The 17,019-nt window shown below is 48.4% G+C and overlaps 1 protein-coding gene across 2 annotated transcripts in view; it reads right to left on the reverse strand.

The window, feature by feature from the left end:
- The window catches only part of UBAP1L (ubiquitin associated protein 1 like), a 40,782-nt gene extending 39,614 nt beyond the window's left edge, over window positions 1–1,168 (reverse strand). For both annotated transcript variants that reach the window (XM_063930394.1, XM_063930393.1), the window contains exon 1: window positions 935–1,168. The gene's annotated coding sequence lies outside the window, so the exon portion shown is untranslated. The remainder of the gene's footprint in view (window positions 1–934) is intronic.
- Window positions 1,169–17,019: the final 15,851 nt, after the last annotated feature.

Here is a 17,019-nt window from a genome sequence, read left to right on the forward strand (position 1 = left end):
AGCAACACCAGCAGTGTGTTCCGCCCTAGAACCATTACCCTCAGAAGCAGACATGATATAACTTGCAGTATGAGGTAACACAGTACAATTATTAGCAGCACTATATCCCTAAACCCAAACCCCTGCGCAGTGTAGTCAGCACTAGCAGAGATAGAGAGATATGGTGACTAAATCACAGAAAAAAATACGTAAATACAGTATATCTTTGTTAAAATCCTATATTAAATAACACCTGACGCACCAAGCCCCCTCAGGTTATAGAATATAGGGATAGCAAGTTGAGTCAAAGACACGAGATGGACACCACTCAGCTATCAATGCACACACAAATAGTCACAGTTTGTACAATGCAGAGGTTTTTACAGACAATAATACTGCACTGGACTAGCTTACACAGCTATATAGTCAATAGATATAACACTACAGTAAGAAACTGGATGTATATCACAGGGTAATTGTACTATAAACCCCTGACTAAATGCACTCTTTCTTACTAACACTGACTAAAAAGGCAGGTAGAATACTTAAGTGTCATGTAAAGGCACAGCGCTGACAACCAGGCGGCTTTACATAGGAGGATTTGCCCAAGCAGTCCCAGGAACAGTGAGCTGAGGAGTAATGGCGCCGACACTGACAGGGAGTGAGGAAAGACAGAGATGCAGCTCCAGGGCAGGAACATTTGCTGGAAATGGCGCCCTGGGGCTGGGGGAGGGGCTTCAGGTCTAAGCCTTATCCCCCTTGCTGGCAAAACCACCGGGTACTGTGGGCGATATTAAAATCGGTTTTAAGAGAAAACCTGACCTGCGCCCATGCCCTGGTGATCTAGTGGGATCGCCTGTATCCACAGTGTCCACCGCCAGCGCGCGCGACCCGCCTCCCACTGACCGCGCCGGATCGCGATAAAGACTAAGTCCCGCGAGCGGGACCCACTTACCACCTCGCGAAGCGCGGCCACGGGATCCTGGAGAGCCCCAGCCGTGTGTGTCTAACATGAAGAAAACCAGAGCCTCCGCTGTAGGTACCCGGCAACCAGGGCTCGGGAGTGTACAGCGCCGCTGGGGAGAGCTGGAGCAGTGAATGTCACAAGACATTTACCACCGCTGCTGCCCTTGAAGTCTTCACTTTTTACCTCATAAAAAGCTTTTCTCAGGGCTGCTTGGAGCAGCCCCTCTGTTAAGTGCCTGCTTACTGCAGCACCAACTGACAAACTGAGCTCCTGTGCTGGGAGGCGGGGTGATATAGGAGGCGGCGCTGTGCATTCTGGGAACAGTCAAAGCTTTGAGCCTGTCGGTGCCTCGGATAAAGATCCTACTCTACACCCCATTGTCCAGACTTGTGGAGCCCAGTGTACCCTGCAGCAGAAATACACATAAAACAGAATGGGGATTAACCCCCAGTGTCCCCCAGCACACCAGACCATATTGGTAACATGACTTGAAAAGCTATATACATTACATAATAGAAACTCAGAGGTCTTAGTTAAATATTTTTGCAAATATATGGCAAGCCACCAGGCCCCGACATGGCTCCTGATTACTGGTGGTCCCTAATACCCCATCTAAGTCTGGGGCGTAGAACCCCACAAGCTGGCACAGGCAGCCATGCCAGGATAGCACATGTGAGAGGGTAAAGTGTTAATACGTGTTAATAAATGGAAAGCAAAATCTATATACAAAAAGTGATACACTAGTGAAGGTGTAATTAAAAGACCTAGGGGTATATGCAATTGCGGTCGAATTCGCGGCAATTTTTGCCGTTTTTTAATTCGACTCAATTCGACAGGTGAATCCCGGAAGGTGGCTTCTGGAATTCACCATATTCAATGAAAAACGGATTCGCCAGAGTCGCGGGCGAAAATCGGCCGATTTGGCGGATTTTGCAGCGATTTTAAAAAACGGTAAAAAAACGTGAAAAACCCAAAAAAAAAATGGCGTGGGGTCCCCCCTCCAAAGCATAACCAGCCTCGGGCTCATCGAGCTGGTCCTGGTTCTAAAAATGCAGGGGAAAAATTGGCGAGGGATCCCCCGTATTTTTAAAACCAGCACCGGGCTCTGCGCCTGGTGCTGGTGCCAAAAATACGGGGGACAAAAAGAGTAGGGGTCCCCCGTATTTTTAACACCAGCATCGGGCTCCACTAGCTGGACAGATAATGCCACAGCCGGGGGTCACTTTTATGCCGTGCCCTGCGGCCGTGGCATTAAATATCCAACTAGTCACCCCTGGCCGGGGTACCCTGGGGGAGTGGGGACCCCTTCAATCAAGGGGTCCCCCCCCCCCAGCCACCCAAGGGCCAGGGGTGAAGCCCGAGGCTGTCCCCCCCCATCCAATGGGCTGCGGATGGGGGGGCTGATAGCCTTTTGTGATAATAAAAAGATATTGTTTTTTCCAGCAGTACTACAAGTCCCAGCAAGCCTCCCCCGCAAGCTGGTACTTGGAGAACCACAAGTACCAGCATGCGGGAGAAAAACGGGTCCGCTGGTACCTGTAGTACTACTGGGAAAAAAATACCCAAATAAAAACAGGACACACACACCTTGATAGTAAAACTTTATTACACACTACCGACACACACATACTTACCTATGTTGACACGCCGACTGCCACGGTCTCCGACGATCCGAGGGTACCTGTGAAAAAATTATACTCACCTTCCAGCGTCCAGAGATAAATCCACGTCCAGAGAGTAAAATCCACGTACTTGTTTAAAAAAAAAAAAAAAACGCAAAAACCCGCTCCATACCGGACTAGAAAGGGGTCCAATGCTTTCACATCAGACCCCTTTCTCCCGAATGCCGGGACATCACGTGACTCCTGTCACTGACGTCCCTTCAGCCAATCAGGAAGCGCTACTTCCGTGGCGCTCACCTGATTGGCTGTGCGCTGTCTGTACTGTGACAGCGCATCGCAAAGCCGCTCCATTACTTTCAATGGTGGGAACTTTGCGGGTAGCGGTGGGGTCACCCGCCGACCGGCGGGTGACCTCACCGCTAGCCGCTAAGTTCCCACCATTGAATATAATGGAGGGAGCTGTGCGATGCGCTGTCACAGTACAGACAGCGCTCAGCCAATCAGGTGAGCGCAACGAAGTTGCGCTTCCTGATTGGCTTAGAGACCTTTCTGTGACAGCTGTCACTGACAGGTCTCATTCGTGGAAAGGTGTCCCATGTGTCAGCATGGGACCCCTTTCAGTCCGTTATGGAGCGGGTATTTGCGTTTTTTTATTTTTAACAAGTACGTGGATTTATCTCTGGACCATGGCTGAGGTGAGTATATTGATCTTTTTTTTCAGGTATCCGTGGATTCTACATGGAGAAGAGGACCGATGTCGGCGTGTGAACATAGGTAAGTATGTGTGTGTCGGTAGTGTGTAATAAAGTTTTACTGTCGACGGTGTGTGTGTCCTGTTTTTATTTGGGTATTTTTTTCCCAGTAGTACTACAGGTACCAGCGGGCCCATTTTTCTCCCGCATGCTGGTACTTGTGGTTCTCCAAGTACCAGCTTGCGGGGGAGGCTTGCTGGGACTTGTAGTACTACTGGAAAAAACAATATCTTTTTATTATCACAAAAGGCTATCAGCCCCCCCATCCGCAGCCCATTGGATGGGGGGGGGGACAGCCTCGGGCTTCACCCCTGGCCCTTGGGTGGCTGGGGGGGGGGGGACCCCTTGATTGAAGGGGTCCCCACTCCCCCAGGGTACCCCGGCCAGGGGTGACTAGTTGGATATTTGATGCCACGGCCGCAGGGCACGGCATAAAAGTGACCCCCGGCTGTGGCATTATCTGTCCAGCTAGTGGAGCCCGATGCTGGTGTTAAAAATACGGGGGACCCCTACTCTTTTTGTCCCCCGTATTTTTGGCACCAGCACCAGGCGCAGAGCCCGGTGCTGGTTTTAAAAATACGGGGGAACCCCTGTCAATTTTTCCCCCGCATTTTTAGAACCAGGACCAGCTCGAAGAGCCCGAGGCTGGTTATGCTTTGGAGGGGGGACCCCACGCCATTTTTTTTTTATGATTTCACCGTTCCAGCATAAAAAAAAAATAAAAAAAAAATAATATTTTAAAAAATATATAAATAATATTTGTGCCTCCAAAAAAAAAAAAAAAAAAAAAGTACCTAATCCCTTCTAATATAAATAGATCTGCTATTCCCCCCCAAAAAAACACAAAAAAAAACATGTTTAAATTTTTTTTATTTGTTTTCACCCTCCAAAGTGTGGCGGATTGAAAATGACGAATTTGCTGTCTAAAAGCACTGCTGTCGAATTTCCAAACTTGAATTGAATATGCTTTGGTCGAATTGCAGCACTTATATCATTGCAGAAAAGTCGAATTTGCAAAAAGTCGAATTTTGAAAGTCCGTTTTTTGGTCGGAAAGCACTGAATTGCATAGGCGATTTTTTTTTTGGGACAAAAATGACCCGAAATTCGACAATTTCGGGAATTCGACCACAATTGCATATACCCCCTAAAGTGTTAAAGGGGGTGCAAAATAAATATTATAGTGTTCTACCCCACAGCAGCCCGGCCTTTAACAATATACACATGCTTCTACATTGGAATTGTTACTCCTTCCCCCTCTAGTGTTTCATTCAATATTTACAGCCAGAGTTTGAGGAACAATATATTACCTTAGAGTTAAATAGCGCCTACATAGTACACAACACTCTACAGAGAGAATATTTAATCGTGTACATCAGTCATCTTATGTGCAGCTTAAAATCTATATTACCTACCAGATGAATGCATACACATTGGTCCATTTGGCCAGGAACCAATTATCCTACAATTATAGTGTTGGTGTCAGGGAGAAAAACTAGATAAACAGAAGGAGAACATACAAGCGCCACACAGATGATGTCCTAGCTGTGTACTGCATTTTATCTTACTTTAAACTGAATAACTGCAAATAAATATAGGATATACTGTATATATTGTATATAACATCGTAAGAGTGGATAACACGCAAATGTCTCTGTCCTTTTTGGTCAAACGGCAATGATCATATCGTGGGGAAGCATACGATACATTACATTAGTAGCTGAGGTTAAATAAATAAACTGCATTATTGCACTTCAGAAATAGAAAAATGTTTAAGTAGTTAGGACTAATAGATAACAACAGTTCTCCTTTCTCTGCTGAAACTAAAGGCCCCCATACATTAGAAATCAATTGGGGCAATTTAACATTTTGCAGACAATTGTGCAAATAAATCTGCAAGGTATGGGGTTCACAGATCGCGGATTCATACCAAAAATCGAAAGGGATTGTTAAATCAGTTTATCCAACATGCTGGATTTCACAGATTAGTTGGGCCTGTAAAATGTTAGTGTTTGGCAACAATAAACAGATATGCAGAAGTTTATAGTAAATAGATGAGCCTTTCAAGATTGGCAGTTCTGTATTTGCTGAAACCGATCTGCAAATCACTGAAAAATATCTGGGCGCAGATTGCTAAATTGGGGAATCTTTAATCTCAGAATTTGCAATTTTTTTGTGATTGCTTATGTATGCCTTATAGCTCCTACAAACTGGCCGATTGCCGGACGAGGTGCCCGACGGCCGATAGGGGTGACGGGGCAAAAATAGGATTTTTAAATACCTACCGGTAAATCCTTTTCTTGTAGTCCATAAGGGATACTGGGGATAGATTAGTACGATGGGTATAGACAGGTCCAAAGGAGCCAATGCACTTTAAATTTCTTCAACTGGGTGTGCTGGCTCCTTCCCTCTATGCCTCCTCCTGCAGGTCAGTTATAGGTAAAGCAGTGCCCCGAAGGAGAATGACATACTTGAGAGAAGGAACATAACAATAATAAGTGTGGTGAGATTTACACACCAGCACACCAAAATACAACGTCTGGCAACATTAACAGCAACAGCTGAACAGGAACACATAACAGAGAACCTGCAGAAAGTCACCGCACAGAGGCGGGCGCCCAACATCCCTTATGGACTACGAGAAAAGGATTTACCAGAAGGGAATTTAAAATCCTATTTTCTCTAGCATCCATAAGGGATATTTGGGGACAGATTAGTACGATGGGGATGTCCCAAAGCTTCCAGAACGAGCGGAACCTGCGGAGACATCTGCAGCACCGCCTACCCAAACTGGGTATCCTCTTTGGCCAGGGTATCAAACTTGTAGAACTTCACAAAGGTGGCCTTCAGAGACTGTGGAACAGGTAAGGCTGCCGACGCATAGGCCTGTTGAATAGTAAGCTTAATCCAATGAGCAATGGACTGCTTTGAAGCAGGGCGACCCTTTTTCTGCGCATCATACAGCACGAACAAGGAATCAGTCTTTCTGACCCGAGCCGTCCTCTTGACAGAGATTTTCAAGGCTCGCACGGCATCCAATTCCTCCGGAGGAGCAGAAGCGTCAGAGGTGGACAGAATCACAATAGGTTGATTCAAGTGAAACGCGGAGACTACCTTCGGCAGGAACTGCAGGCTAGTTCTGAGCTCCGCTCTGTTCTCGTAAAAGACCAAGTAGGGACTTTTACATGACAAGGCCCCCAATTCAGAGACACGCCTAGCAGAAGCCAGTGCCAGTAACATCACCGTTTTCCACGTGAGGTACTTATCTTCTACCGTCGTCAGAGGTTCGAACCAGGCGGACTGTAGAAAAAGTAACACTACATCCAGATCCCAAGGTGCCGTAGGTCTGAACTTCCGGCAAGAGAGCAAACTACTTCTGGTAGAAGATGGAAAGAGTGGAAATCTGGACCTTAATGGATCCCGCACGTAAGCCTTTATCCACTCCAGCCTGCAGGAACCGTAGAAACCTTCCCAGGTGGAATTCTGCAGAGGGATATGTGCGTTTCTCACACCAAGAGACATATGTCTGCCAGATATGATGATAGTGTTTTGACGTCACAGATTTTCTGGCTTGTACCATAGTGGCAATGACCTTTTTGGAAAGCCCTTTGCGAGCTAGGATGTTCCGCTCAACCTCCATGCAGTCAAGCGAAGCCGCCTTAAGTCCGGGTAGATGAACGGTCCTTGTTGAAGTTCACTTCTTAGTGGTCCTCTACGGACATGTCCAGAAGAGCTGCGTACCACGCTCTTCAGGGCCAATCCGGGGCAATCAAGATTGCTTCCACTCTTTGATGTCTGATCCGCTTGAGCACCCTTGAGATCAGCGGAATCAGAGGAAACAGGTAGACCTGGTAAAGCCCAGGCGATATCAGCGCATCCACTGCGCTCGTCTGAGGGTCCCTGGTTCGTGAGCAATAGCAGCGAAGCTTCCTGTTGAGACGAGAGGCCATCAAGTCGATCTGTGGGCAATCCCACCTGTCAATCTGTTGAAACACCTTAGGGTATGGTCCCCACTCCCTCAGGTGGAGGGTGCCGCGACTTAGGAAGTGCGCTTCCCAGTTTTCCACTCCCGGAATGAAGATTGCAGACAGTGCTCTTGCATTTCGTTCTGCCCAGAGGAGTATTCTGGAGACTTCTCACATGCAGGCCCTGCTTTTTGTCCCTCCTTGTCGATTGATGTATGCCACCGCCGTGGTGTTGTCCGACTGTACCTGGATCGCCTGATCCCAGAGTAGAGGGGATGCCTGAATCAGATCAGAGCATTGTAGATAGCCCAAAGTTCCACAATGTTGATCGGAAGTAGGGACTCTTGGGCAGACCACCTGCTCTGGAACTGTGCCCCTTGGGTGACAGCTTCACATCCTCTCAGACACCCATCTGTCGTGAGGAGGATCCAATCCTGAATCCCAAAGTGTGGACCTTCCAGCAGATTGGAAGACTGTAGCCACCACAGGAGAGAAATCCTGGCCTGGGGTGATAGCCGAATCATCCGGTGCATCAGAAGATGGAAACCGGACCACTTGTTCAGGATGTCCAATTGGAATGATCTGGCATGAAACCTTCCGAATTGAATCGCCTCGTACGAGGCCACCGTCTTTCCCAACAATTTCATGCAAAGATGAATGGAGACTCGAGCAGGTTGGAGCACCATGCGAACCATTTCTTGAAGTGTTCTTACTTTTTCATCTGGGAGGAACACTTTCTGTGCTACAGTATCCAGTATCAGCCCCAGAAACAGGATCCATCTTGAATTTGAAAACATTCAGGTAAGGATTCAAGGACTTCAGATTCAGAATGGGTCTCACAGACCAGACTGGTTTTGGTACTACGAACAGACTGGAGTAGTAACCCTGTCCTTGTTGTACTAGCGGCACTGGAACAATGACCTGGGACTGGACCAACTTGTTTATCGCCAGCAGTAGCGTACCACGCATATTTTCCAAAGCTGGTAAGCTTGATTTGAAAAATCCATGGGGTGGAGCACCGTCGAACTCCAGTTTGTAACCCTGAGAGATAAGGTCCCTTAGCCAAGCATCTTGGCAGAAACCATCCCAGATGTGGCTGTAGTGACATAACTGAGCTTTTACCATGAGATCCCCTCGGGGTGGGTGGGCACCGTCATGCCGAAGTCTTTGCAGAAACAGAACTGGTGTTCTGGTCCGGAGATCCAGCAACGGCTGGTTTCTTAGGTTTACCTCTGGAGCCTCCAGCTGCGTTGGAGGCTCCTCTGGCCCTAGATCGAAATCTGGAGGACCGAAAGGACTGAGTAGACGTCCCGGGTAGGTACATCTAGCAGGTGGAGGCCCCGAAGGGAGAAAAGGAGATTTATGGTAAGAACTTACCTTTGTTAAATCTCTTTCTGCGAGGTACACTGGATTCCACAGGGAATAACATCGGGGTTTAGAGTTGGATCTTGATCCAAGTCACCAACAGGCTAAAGCTTTGACTGTTCCCAGGATGCCTTGCACCGCCTCCTCTATATCCCCGCCTCCAGGCACTGGAGCTCAGTTTTGTTAACCAGTCCAATGTAGTTGCAGGTAAGAGACGATAACAGTTAGTAGCCACAGCCAACATTCTCATGACAGGAGAAGGTACCAGCGGCTAATGCCATAAAAACCCAAATAAGCTAAGTGCGTCAGGGTGGGCACCCTGTGGAATCCAGTGCATCTCGCAGAAAGAGATTTAACAAAGGTAAGTTCTTACCATAATTCTCCTTTTCTGCAGCGGGGTACACTGGTATTCCACAGGGAATAACATCGGGGATGTCCTGAAGCAGCTCCTCATGGGAAGGGACGCACTGTAGCGGGCACAAGAACCCGGCATCCAAAGGAAGCATCCTGGGAGGCGGAAGTATCAAAGACATAGAACCTAATGAACATGTTCACTGAGGACGACGTAGCCACCTTGCACAATTGTTCTAGGGACACGCCACGACGGGCCGCCCAAGAAAGTCCAACAGACAGAGTAGATTGGGCCTTGATAGTAGCAGGAGCTGGAAGGCCAGCCTGTAAATAAGCTTGTGCAACCACCATTCTAATCCATCTGGCCAAGGTCTGCTTATTCGCAGGCAGCCACGTTTATGAAAACCAAAAAGAACAAAGAGAGAATCAGATCTAAGGTAGGCGGTTCTGTTCACATAGATATGGAGAGCCCATACCACATCCAAAGACCGCTCTTTGGAGGACAAATCAGGAGAGATAAAGGCCGGAACCACAACCTCTTGGTTATGGTGGAAAGACGACACCACCTTAGGCAGATAACCAGGACGAGTTCTAAGAACCGCACGGCCATGGTGAAAAATCAGAAATGGAGACCTACAGAATAAGGCACCCAAGTCTGAAACCCGTCTAGCAGAGGCAATAGCTAGCAGAAACAAGACCTTAACCGACAAATCCCAAGGAGCCACAGGAGGAACATAAGGAGGTTGAATCTGTAAAACACTCTGAGTGAAGGTATGAACATCAGGCAGAGTCACAATTTTTCTCTGAAACCAAACAGACAAGGCTGAAACATGAACCTTGAGGAAGGCCAAACGAAGGCCTGAGTCCAGGCCCTGTTGCAGAAACGGCAAAAGTGTGGCGGTACTGAACTTGTATGCATCAAAATTCTTAGCCGCACACCAGGTGAAGTAAGAATTCCAGACTCTATAATAAATTCGTGCCGAAGCCGGTTTACAGGCTTTCAACATCGTTTGAATGACCGCCTCAGAAAAACCTTTGGCCCTCAGAACTGAAGCTTCAAGAGCCATGCCGTCAAAGCCAGTCAGGCCAAATCCTGGTGTACACAGGGGCCCTGAACGATGTCTGGGTGTTGCGGAAGCAGAAAAGGATGCTCTATCGAGAGACCCTGTAGGACTGAGAACCAATGCCGTCTGGGCCACGCTGGAGCGATCAGAAGTAGGATTCCTCCTTCTTGCTTTAACTTCCTTATTACCCTGGGCAGAAGTGACACCGGAAGGGAACACGTATGGCAGCCGAAAGTTCCATGGAATTGCCAGAGCGTCCACGAACGCTGCTTGAGGATCCCTTGTTCCTGCTCCGAAGACCGGAACCTTGTGATTGTGCCGAGACGCCATAAGTCTACATCTGGAAGGCCCCACTTGTCCACTAGAAGCTGAAATACTATGGATGAAGGATCCACTCTCCGGCGTGTACGTCCTGACGACTGAGGAAGCCCGCTTCCCAGTTGAGGACCCCCGGAATGAACACTGCCGATATGGCTGGCAGATAGCGTTCCGCCCATTGAAGAATCTTTGACACTTCCATCATTGCAATGCGGTTTCGAGTGCCGCCTTGATGATTTATGTACGCCACTGTGGTGGCGTTGTCCGACTGTACTTGAACAGGACGGTTCTGAATTAAATGCTGGGTGCTGGGCTAGGTTCAAGGCATTGAAGACCGCCCGCAAATAGTGAAAAACTCCAGAATATTGATCGAGAGGAGGGACTCCTCCTTGGTCCACCGCCCCTGAAGGGAGTGTTGCTCCAGCACCGCTCCCCAACCTCTTAGACTGGCATCTGTTGTCAACAGGACCCAGTCGGATATCCAGAACGGACGGCCCCTGCACAGTTGTTGGTCCAGGAGCCACCAGTGCAGCAACAGACGGACCTCCGGAATCAATGAGAACATTTGAGACCTGATCCGGTGAGGCAGGCCGTCCCATTTGGCTAGAATCAGCCTCTGGAGAGGGCGAGAATGAAACTGAGCGTACTCCACCATGTCGAATGCTGACACCAAGAGGCCCAGCACCTGCATCGCCGAATGTATCGACACTTGCGGACGAGATAGGAAGCAACGAATCCTGTCCTGAAGTTTCAGGACTTTCTCCTGAGACAGGAACAACCGCTGGTTGTGAGTGTCCAATAGTGCTCCCAGATGCACCATGCTCTGAGCAGGGATCAGGGATGACTTCTTCCAGTTGATGAGCCACCCGTGGGCTTGCAGAAACCGGACCGTCACATCTAGATGACGCAGGAGAAGTTCTGGGGAATTTGCCAGGATTAACAAGTCGTCCAAATACGGCAGTATCCTGACCCCTTGACGGCGGAGTACCACCGTCATCACCGCCATGACTTTTGTAAAGACTCGCGGAGCCGTACCAAAAGGTAACGCCTGAAACTGGTAATGGCAGTTGCCAATCGCAAATCTCAGGTATTGCTGATGAGACACTGCTATAGGAACATGCAGGTAAGAACTATAGAGCGAAGGGTTTCCATCCGGAACTTGGAAACCTACACAAACCTGTTCAATGCCTTGAGGTTGAGAATGGGCCGGGAGGACCCATTCGGTTTCGGGACTAGAAACAGCGGAGAATAGTACCGCCGGCCCCTCTGCGCAAGAGGCACCTGTACTACGACTCCTGTATCCAGGAGGGTCTGTACCACCGAATGCAGAGTGTTTGCCTTTGTCTTGTCCAACGGGACATCTGTCTGGCAAAATCGATGAGGGGGTCGGTTTTTGATGGCTATGGCGTAACCTCAAGTGACGACTTCCCGTACCCAGGCATCTGAAGTGGTCTTCAACCATTCCTGGGTATACCCTAGAAGCCGGCTCCCCACCCTGGCATCCCCCAGAGGGAGGCCCGCCCTGTCATGCGGCAGGCTTATCTGTCTTGGAAGCTGGCTGACGGGCCTCCCAGGCTCTTTTGGGCTTAAGCTTACCAGGTTTGGAAGTGCGGGCCTGCTTGTTGTACGCCTGACCTTTTGCTTAACCTGAAGGACGAAAGGAAGTACCTTTAGCCTTCGACACAGAAGGAGCAGTACTTGGCAGACAGGCAGTTTTGGCAGTAGCCAAGTCAGCCACAATCTTATGTAAATCCTCCCCAAACAGAATATCTCTCTTAAAAGGGAGTACCTCCAGGGTTTTTCTGATCCACAGACCAGGATCTCAGCCACAATATCCGGCGAGCCAGGACTGATGTAGTAGAGGCCTTGGCTGCCAGGATACCGGCATCAGAAGCCGCCTCTTTAATATAACGAGAAGCTGTGGCAATATAAGACAAGCATTGTCTAGCATGGTCAGAGGAGATTTCAGCATCTAACTCCAAGGCCCATGCTTCAATGGCCTCTGCAGCCCAAGTAGCTGCAATAGTGGGCCTTTGTGCAGCACCCATGAGGGTGTAAATCGCTTTCAGACAACCCTCCACACGTTTATCCGTAGGCTCTTTTAGAGACGTGACGGTGGTGACCGGTAGAGCTGAGGAAACCACCATCCTAGCCACATGTGAGTCCACTGGAGGAGGCGTTTCCCAATTCTTAGACAGCTCCGGCACGAGGGGATAGCAAGCCAGCATCTTCTTTTGAGGCACAAACTTCGTACCCGGGTTTTCCCAGGGTTCCTGACGTATATCCACTAGGTCAGGCCTGGCCAACCTGTGGCTCTCCAGCTGTTGTAAAACTACAAGTCCCATCATGCCTTGCCACAGTTTTGCTATTAGGGAATGCTAAAACGGTGGCAGGGCATGCTGGGATGTGTAGTTTCACAACATCTGGAGAGCCACAGGTTGGCCAGGCCTGCACTAGGTGGTCAGAGTGAGGTAAAACTTGTTTAATCACCTTCTGACGCTTGAACCTATCTGGTTTCTTAGGAGGAACGGATGGCTCAAGATCATCCGTAATCTGTAAAATTAACTTAATAGCCTTCAAGAGATCAGGAACATCCACATGTGAACCACCCTCCCCATCAGCCGTATCCGAGTCAGAACCTGTGGGGTCAGTGTAAGTGCTGTCTTCATCCGACGAGGTTTCAGTGACAGCAGTGGATTGTGAGGAGACAAGCGCTAGCTTAGAGGACCCCTTGGACGTAGGCGAGCGCCGGTCAGACTTTTTAGTAGTCAGGGTCTAGGTCAACTTCTTTATTTGAGCAGATAAATCGTCCGCCCACGGTGGGTTAGCTGCAGGGACCACAAACGGTTGTACTGGCATTGGGGGTCCCATAGGGGGTGTTCGTTTATGAACTAGCGTATGCAGAAGCGTGGAAAAAGCGGCCCACTGCGGGTCATTATTTGCCCCCGTTGCCACCGTCCCACTGGGGGGCAAGGAGCCCCCAGAACCAGAGCTGCTATATTTTCCTCATAGGTATCTGCGGCTTCAGCAACACCGGCAGTGTGTTCAGCCCCAGAACCGTTACCCTCAGAAGCAGACATGATATAACTTGCAGTATCAGGTAACACAGTACAATTTGTCAGCAGCACGATACCTCTAGCCCAAACCCCTGCGCTGTGTAGTCAGCACCAGCAGAGATACAGGAGAGATATGGTGACTAAATCACAGAGAAAAATACGTAAAACAGTATGGGGTATATTCAATTAGCAGTGATAACGGACTTTTCACGTGAAAAGTCCGGTTTTCGGGTGAAAAAACGGACTTTTCACGTGAAACGCAATTACAGCCTATTCAATTTTCCGTGAAAACTTATCGGTGATCATTTTTTCACTAATTTCACTTCACCTTCTCTGAAGCAGGTGAAAAGTTGGGAAAAGTCACTATTTTAAGGTAAAAATGTTTGGATATGGTACAGAACTCCTGGGACACCCCCCTTAATGACTAATTAGGCACGTTGAAGTTTTTAATTATTTTTAATTGGCCAATAATGACATGTCATTTTTGGGGTGAAAAAGTAAAAAGTCATGGAAATTGGGGTTCAAGGTATGGGACAGGTATATTGGGGTGCTTTATGAGTGGGACAGGTGTTTTTTAGGCTTGCAGATGGGAGTAATAGGTCTGTTTCCACTTTTTTTTTAAAGTACCCTAAAATGACCCAAATATATACTTATACCCATTTTCATGTACCCAAAATTTAATGAGAGCATTTATTTTGCTAAAAAAAATTGCTTTCTATAATTTTTTTGCATTTTTAAAAAAATGCATATAACAGCCATTTCACACAATTTAAGTCCCCAAAAACGCTCTAATGTGATCTCTAACACACTTCTCTTCTGTTTCCCTATGTTAGTTTAGCATTTTTTGGGGTACAGGCTGATTTCCCCATTTTCACCTGCACTTTTCACTGCAAGAATTTTCACGTGAAACCCGGTCGGAATTGAATAGGTCAAAAAACGGAGCGTTTTCGCGGCAATTTTCGGCCGATAGCCGCGAAAAATTTTCGGGCGCAAAATTGCCGCGAATTTGCGGATAATTGAATATCCCCCTATATCTTTGTGAAAATCCTATATTAGATAAAACCTGACACACCAAGCCCCCTCAGGTTATAGAATATAGGGATAGCAGGTTGAGTGAAAGACACGAAATAGACACCACTCAGCTATCAAATGCACACACAAATAGTCACAGTTTGCACAATGCAGAGGTTATTACTAACAATAATACTGCACTGGACTAGCTTACACAGCTATATAACAATATATATAACAGTACACAGTAAGAACTGGATGTATATCACAGGGTAATTGTATTAGGAAACCCTGACTAAGTGCACTCTTTCTTAACTAACACTGACTAAAAAAGGCAGGTAGAATACTTAAGTGTCTTGTAAAGTCAGAGCACTGACAACCAGGCGGCTTTACATAGGAGGATTTGCCCAAGCATTCCCAGGAACAGTGAGCGGAGGGATAATGGCACCGCAGACACTGCCAGGGAGTGAGGGAGAGACAGATATGCAGCTCCAGGGCGGGAACATTTGCAGAAAATGGCGCCCTGGGGCTGGGGCTTCAGGTCCAAGCTCTATCCCCCTGCTGGCAAAACCACCGGGTACTGCGGGCTCTAATAAAATGGTTTATAGAGAAAACCTGACCTGTCCCATGCCCTGGTGATCTAGTGGGATCGCCTGTACCGCCACAGTGTCCACCGCCAGCGCGCGCGGCCCGCCTCCCACTGACCGTGCCGGATCGCGATAAAGACAGGGTCCCGCAAGCGGGACCCACTTACCACCTCCCGAAGCGTGGCCACGCGATCCCGGAGAGCCCCCGTTGTGTGTGCCTGAGAAGAAGAAAACCGGAACCTCCAGCTGTAGTTACCTGGCAACCAGGGCTCGGGAGTGTACAGCGCCGCTGGGGAGAGCCGGAGCTGCAGCCGTGAATGTCCACTGACATGTAACACTGCTGCTGCCCTTGAAGTCTTCACTTTTTTCCTCAGAAAAAAAGCTCTTCTTAGGGCTGCCTGGAGCAGCCCTTCTGTTAAGTGCCTGCTACTGCAGCACCAACTACAAAACTGAGATCGTGTGCAGGGAGGCGGGGTGATTTAGGAGGCGGCGCTATGCATTCTGGGAACAGTCAAAGCTTTGAGCTTGTTGGTGCCTCGGATCAAGATCCTACTCTACACCCCATTGTCCATTCCTTGTGGAGCCCAGTGTACCCCGCAGTAGAAATTGGTAATGACAATCCTGCACAGCAAATCTCAGGTAAGCCTGATGTGGAGGATATATGGGGACATGTAAGTATGCATCTTTTATGTCGACCGACACCATAAAATCTCCCTCCTCCAGACTGGAAATCACTGCTTGTAGGAATTCCATCTTGAACTTGAATTTTTTGAGAAAGAAATTGAGGGATTTTAGGTTTAGAATCGGTCTGACTGAGCCATCCGGCTACGGGACCACAAACAGGCTCGAATAAAAGCCTTCCCTCTGTTGAGACGGGGATACCGTGACAATCACTTGATTTTGACACACCTTTAGTATCGCAGCGCTTACTACCTCCCTTTCTGGAAGAGAAGCTGGCAAGGCCGATTTGAAAAATCGGTGAGGGGGCACGTCTTGAAACTCTAACTTGTACCCTTGGGTTACTATTTCCAATATCCAAGGATCCAGGTCCGAGTGTACCCAGAAATGACTGAAGAGTCGGAGACGTGCCCCCACCGGTGCGGACTCCCGCAGAGGAGCCCCAGCGTCATGCAGTGGATTTGGTAGAAGCCAGAGAGAACTTCTGCTCTTAAGAACTTGCCACAGCCTGTGACCTTTTTCCCCTTCCTCTTCCTCTCGCAGCAAGGAAGGAGGACCCACGTCCTTATTTGAATTTATTGGGCCGAAAGGACTGCATCTGATAGTGAGACGTTTTCTTCTGTTGTGCCGGAACATAAGGTAAAAATGACGACTTACCCGAGGTAGCCGTAGACACCAGGTCAGTGAGGCCGTCGCCAAACAAGACCCTACCGTTAAACGGTAGAGACTCCATCGCCTTCTTAGAGTCAGCGTCAGCATTCCATTGATGAATCCACAATGCTATTCTTGCTGAGACTGCCATGGCATTGGCCCTTGATCCCAAAAGGCCAATATCCCTCACAGCTTCTTTTAAATATGCTGCAGAGTCCCTGATGTGACCCAGAGTCAAAAGCACACTATCCCTGTCTAGGGTATCTACCTCAGATGATAAGTTATCTGCCCACCTTTCAATAGCGCTACTCACTCATGCCGCAGCAACTGCAGGCCTGAGCAGCGCCCCCGTAGTGACATAAATGGATTTTAGTGTATTTTCCTGCTTACGATCCGCAGGATCTTTTAGGGCTGCCGTGTCAGGGGACGGGAGCGCCACCTTTTTGGAAAGACGCGACACAGCTTTGTCTACCGTGGGAATTAACTCCCACCTTTCCCTATCCCCAGCAGGGAACGGATACGCCACTGGAATTCTTTTGGGAACATGAATCCTTTTGTCAGGATTTTCCCAAGCTTTTTCAAAAAGTGCGTTCAGCTCATGAAAGGGATGAAACGTTACCTCAGTTTTCTTTCCTTTATACATACAGACCCTAGT

This window comes from Pseudophryne corroboree, chromosome 6 (assembly GCF_028390025.1).
Source record: "Pseudophryne corroboree isolate aPseCor3 chromosome 6, aPseCor3.hap2, whole genome shotgun sequence".
NCBI classification, from domain to species: domain Eukaryota; kingdom Metazoa; phylum Chordata; class Amphibia; order Anura; family Myobatrachidae; genus Pseudophryne; species Pseudophryne corroboree.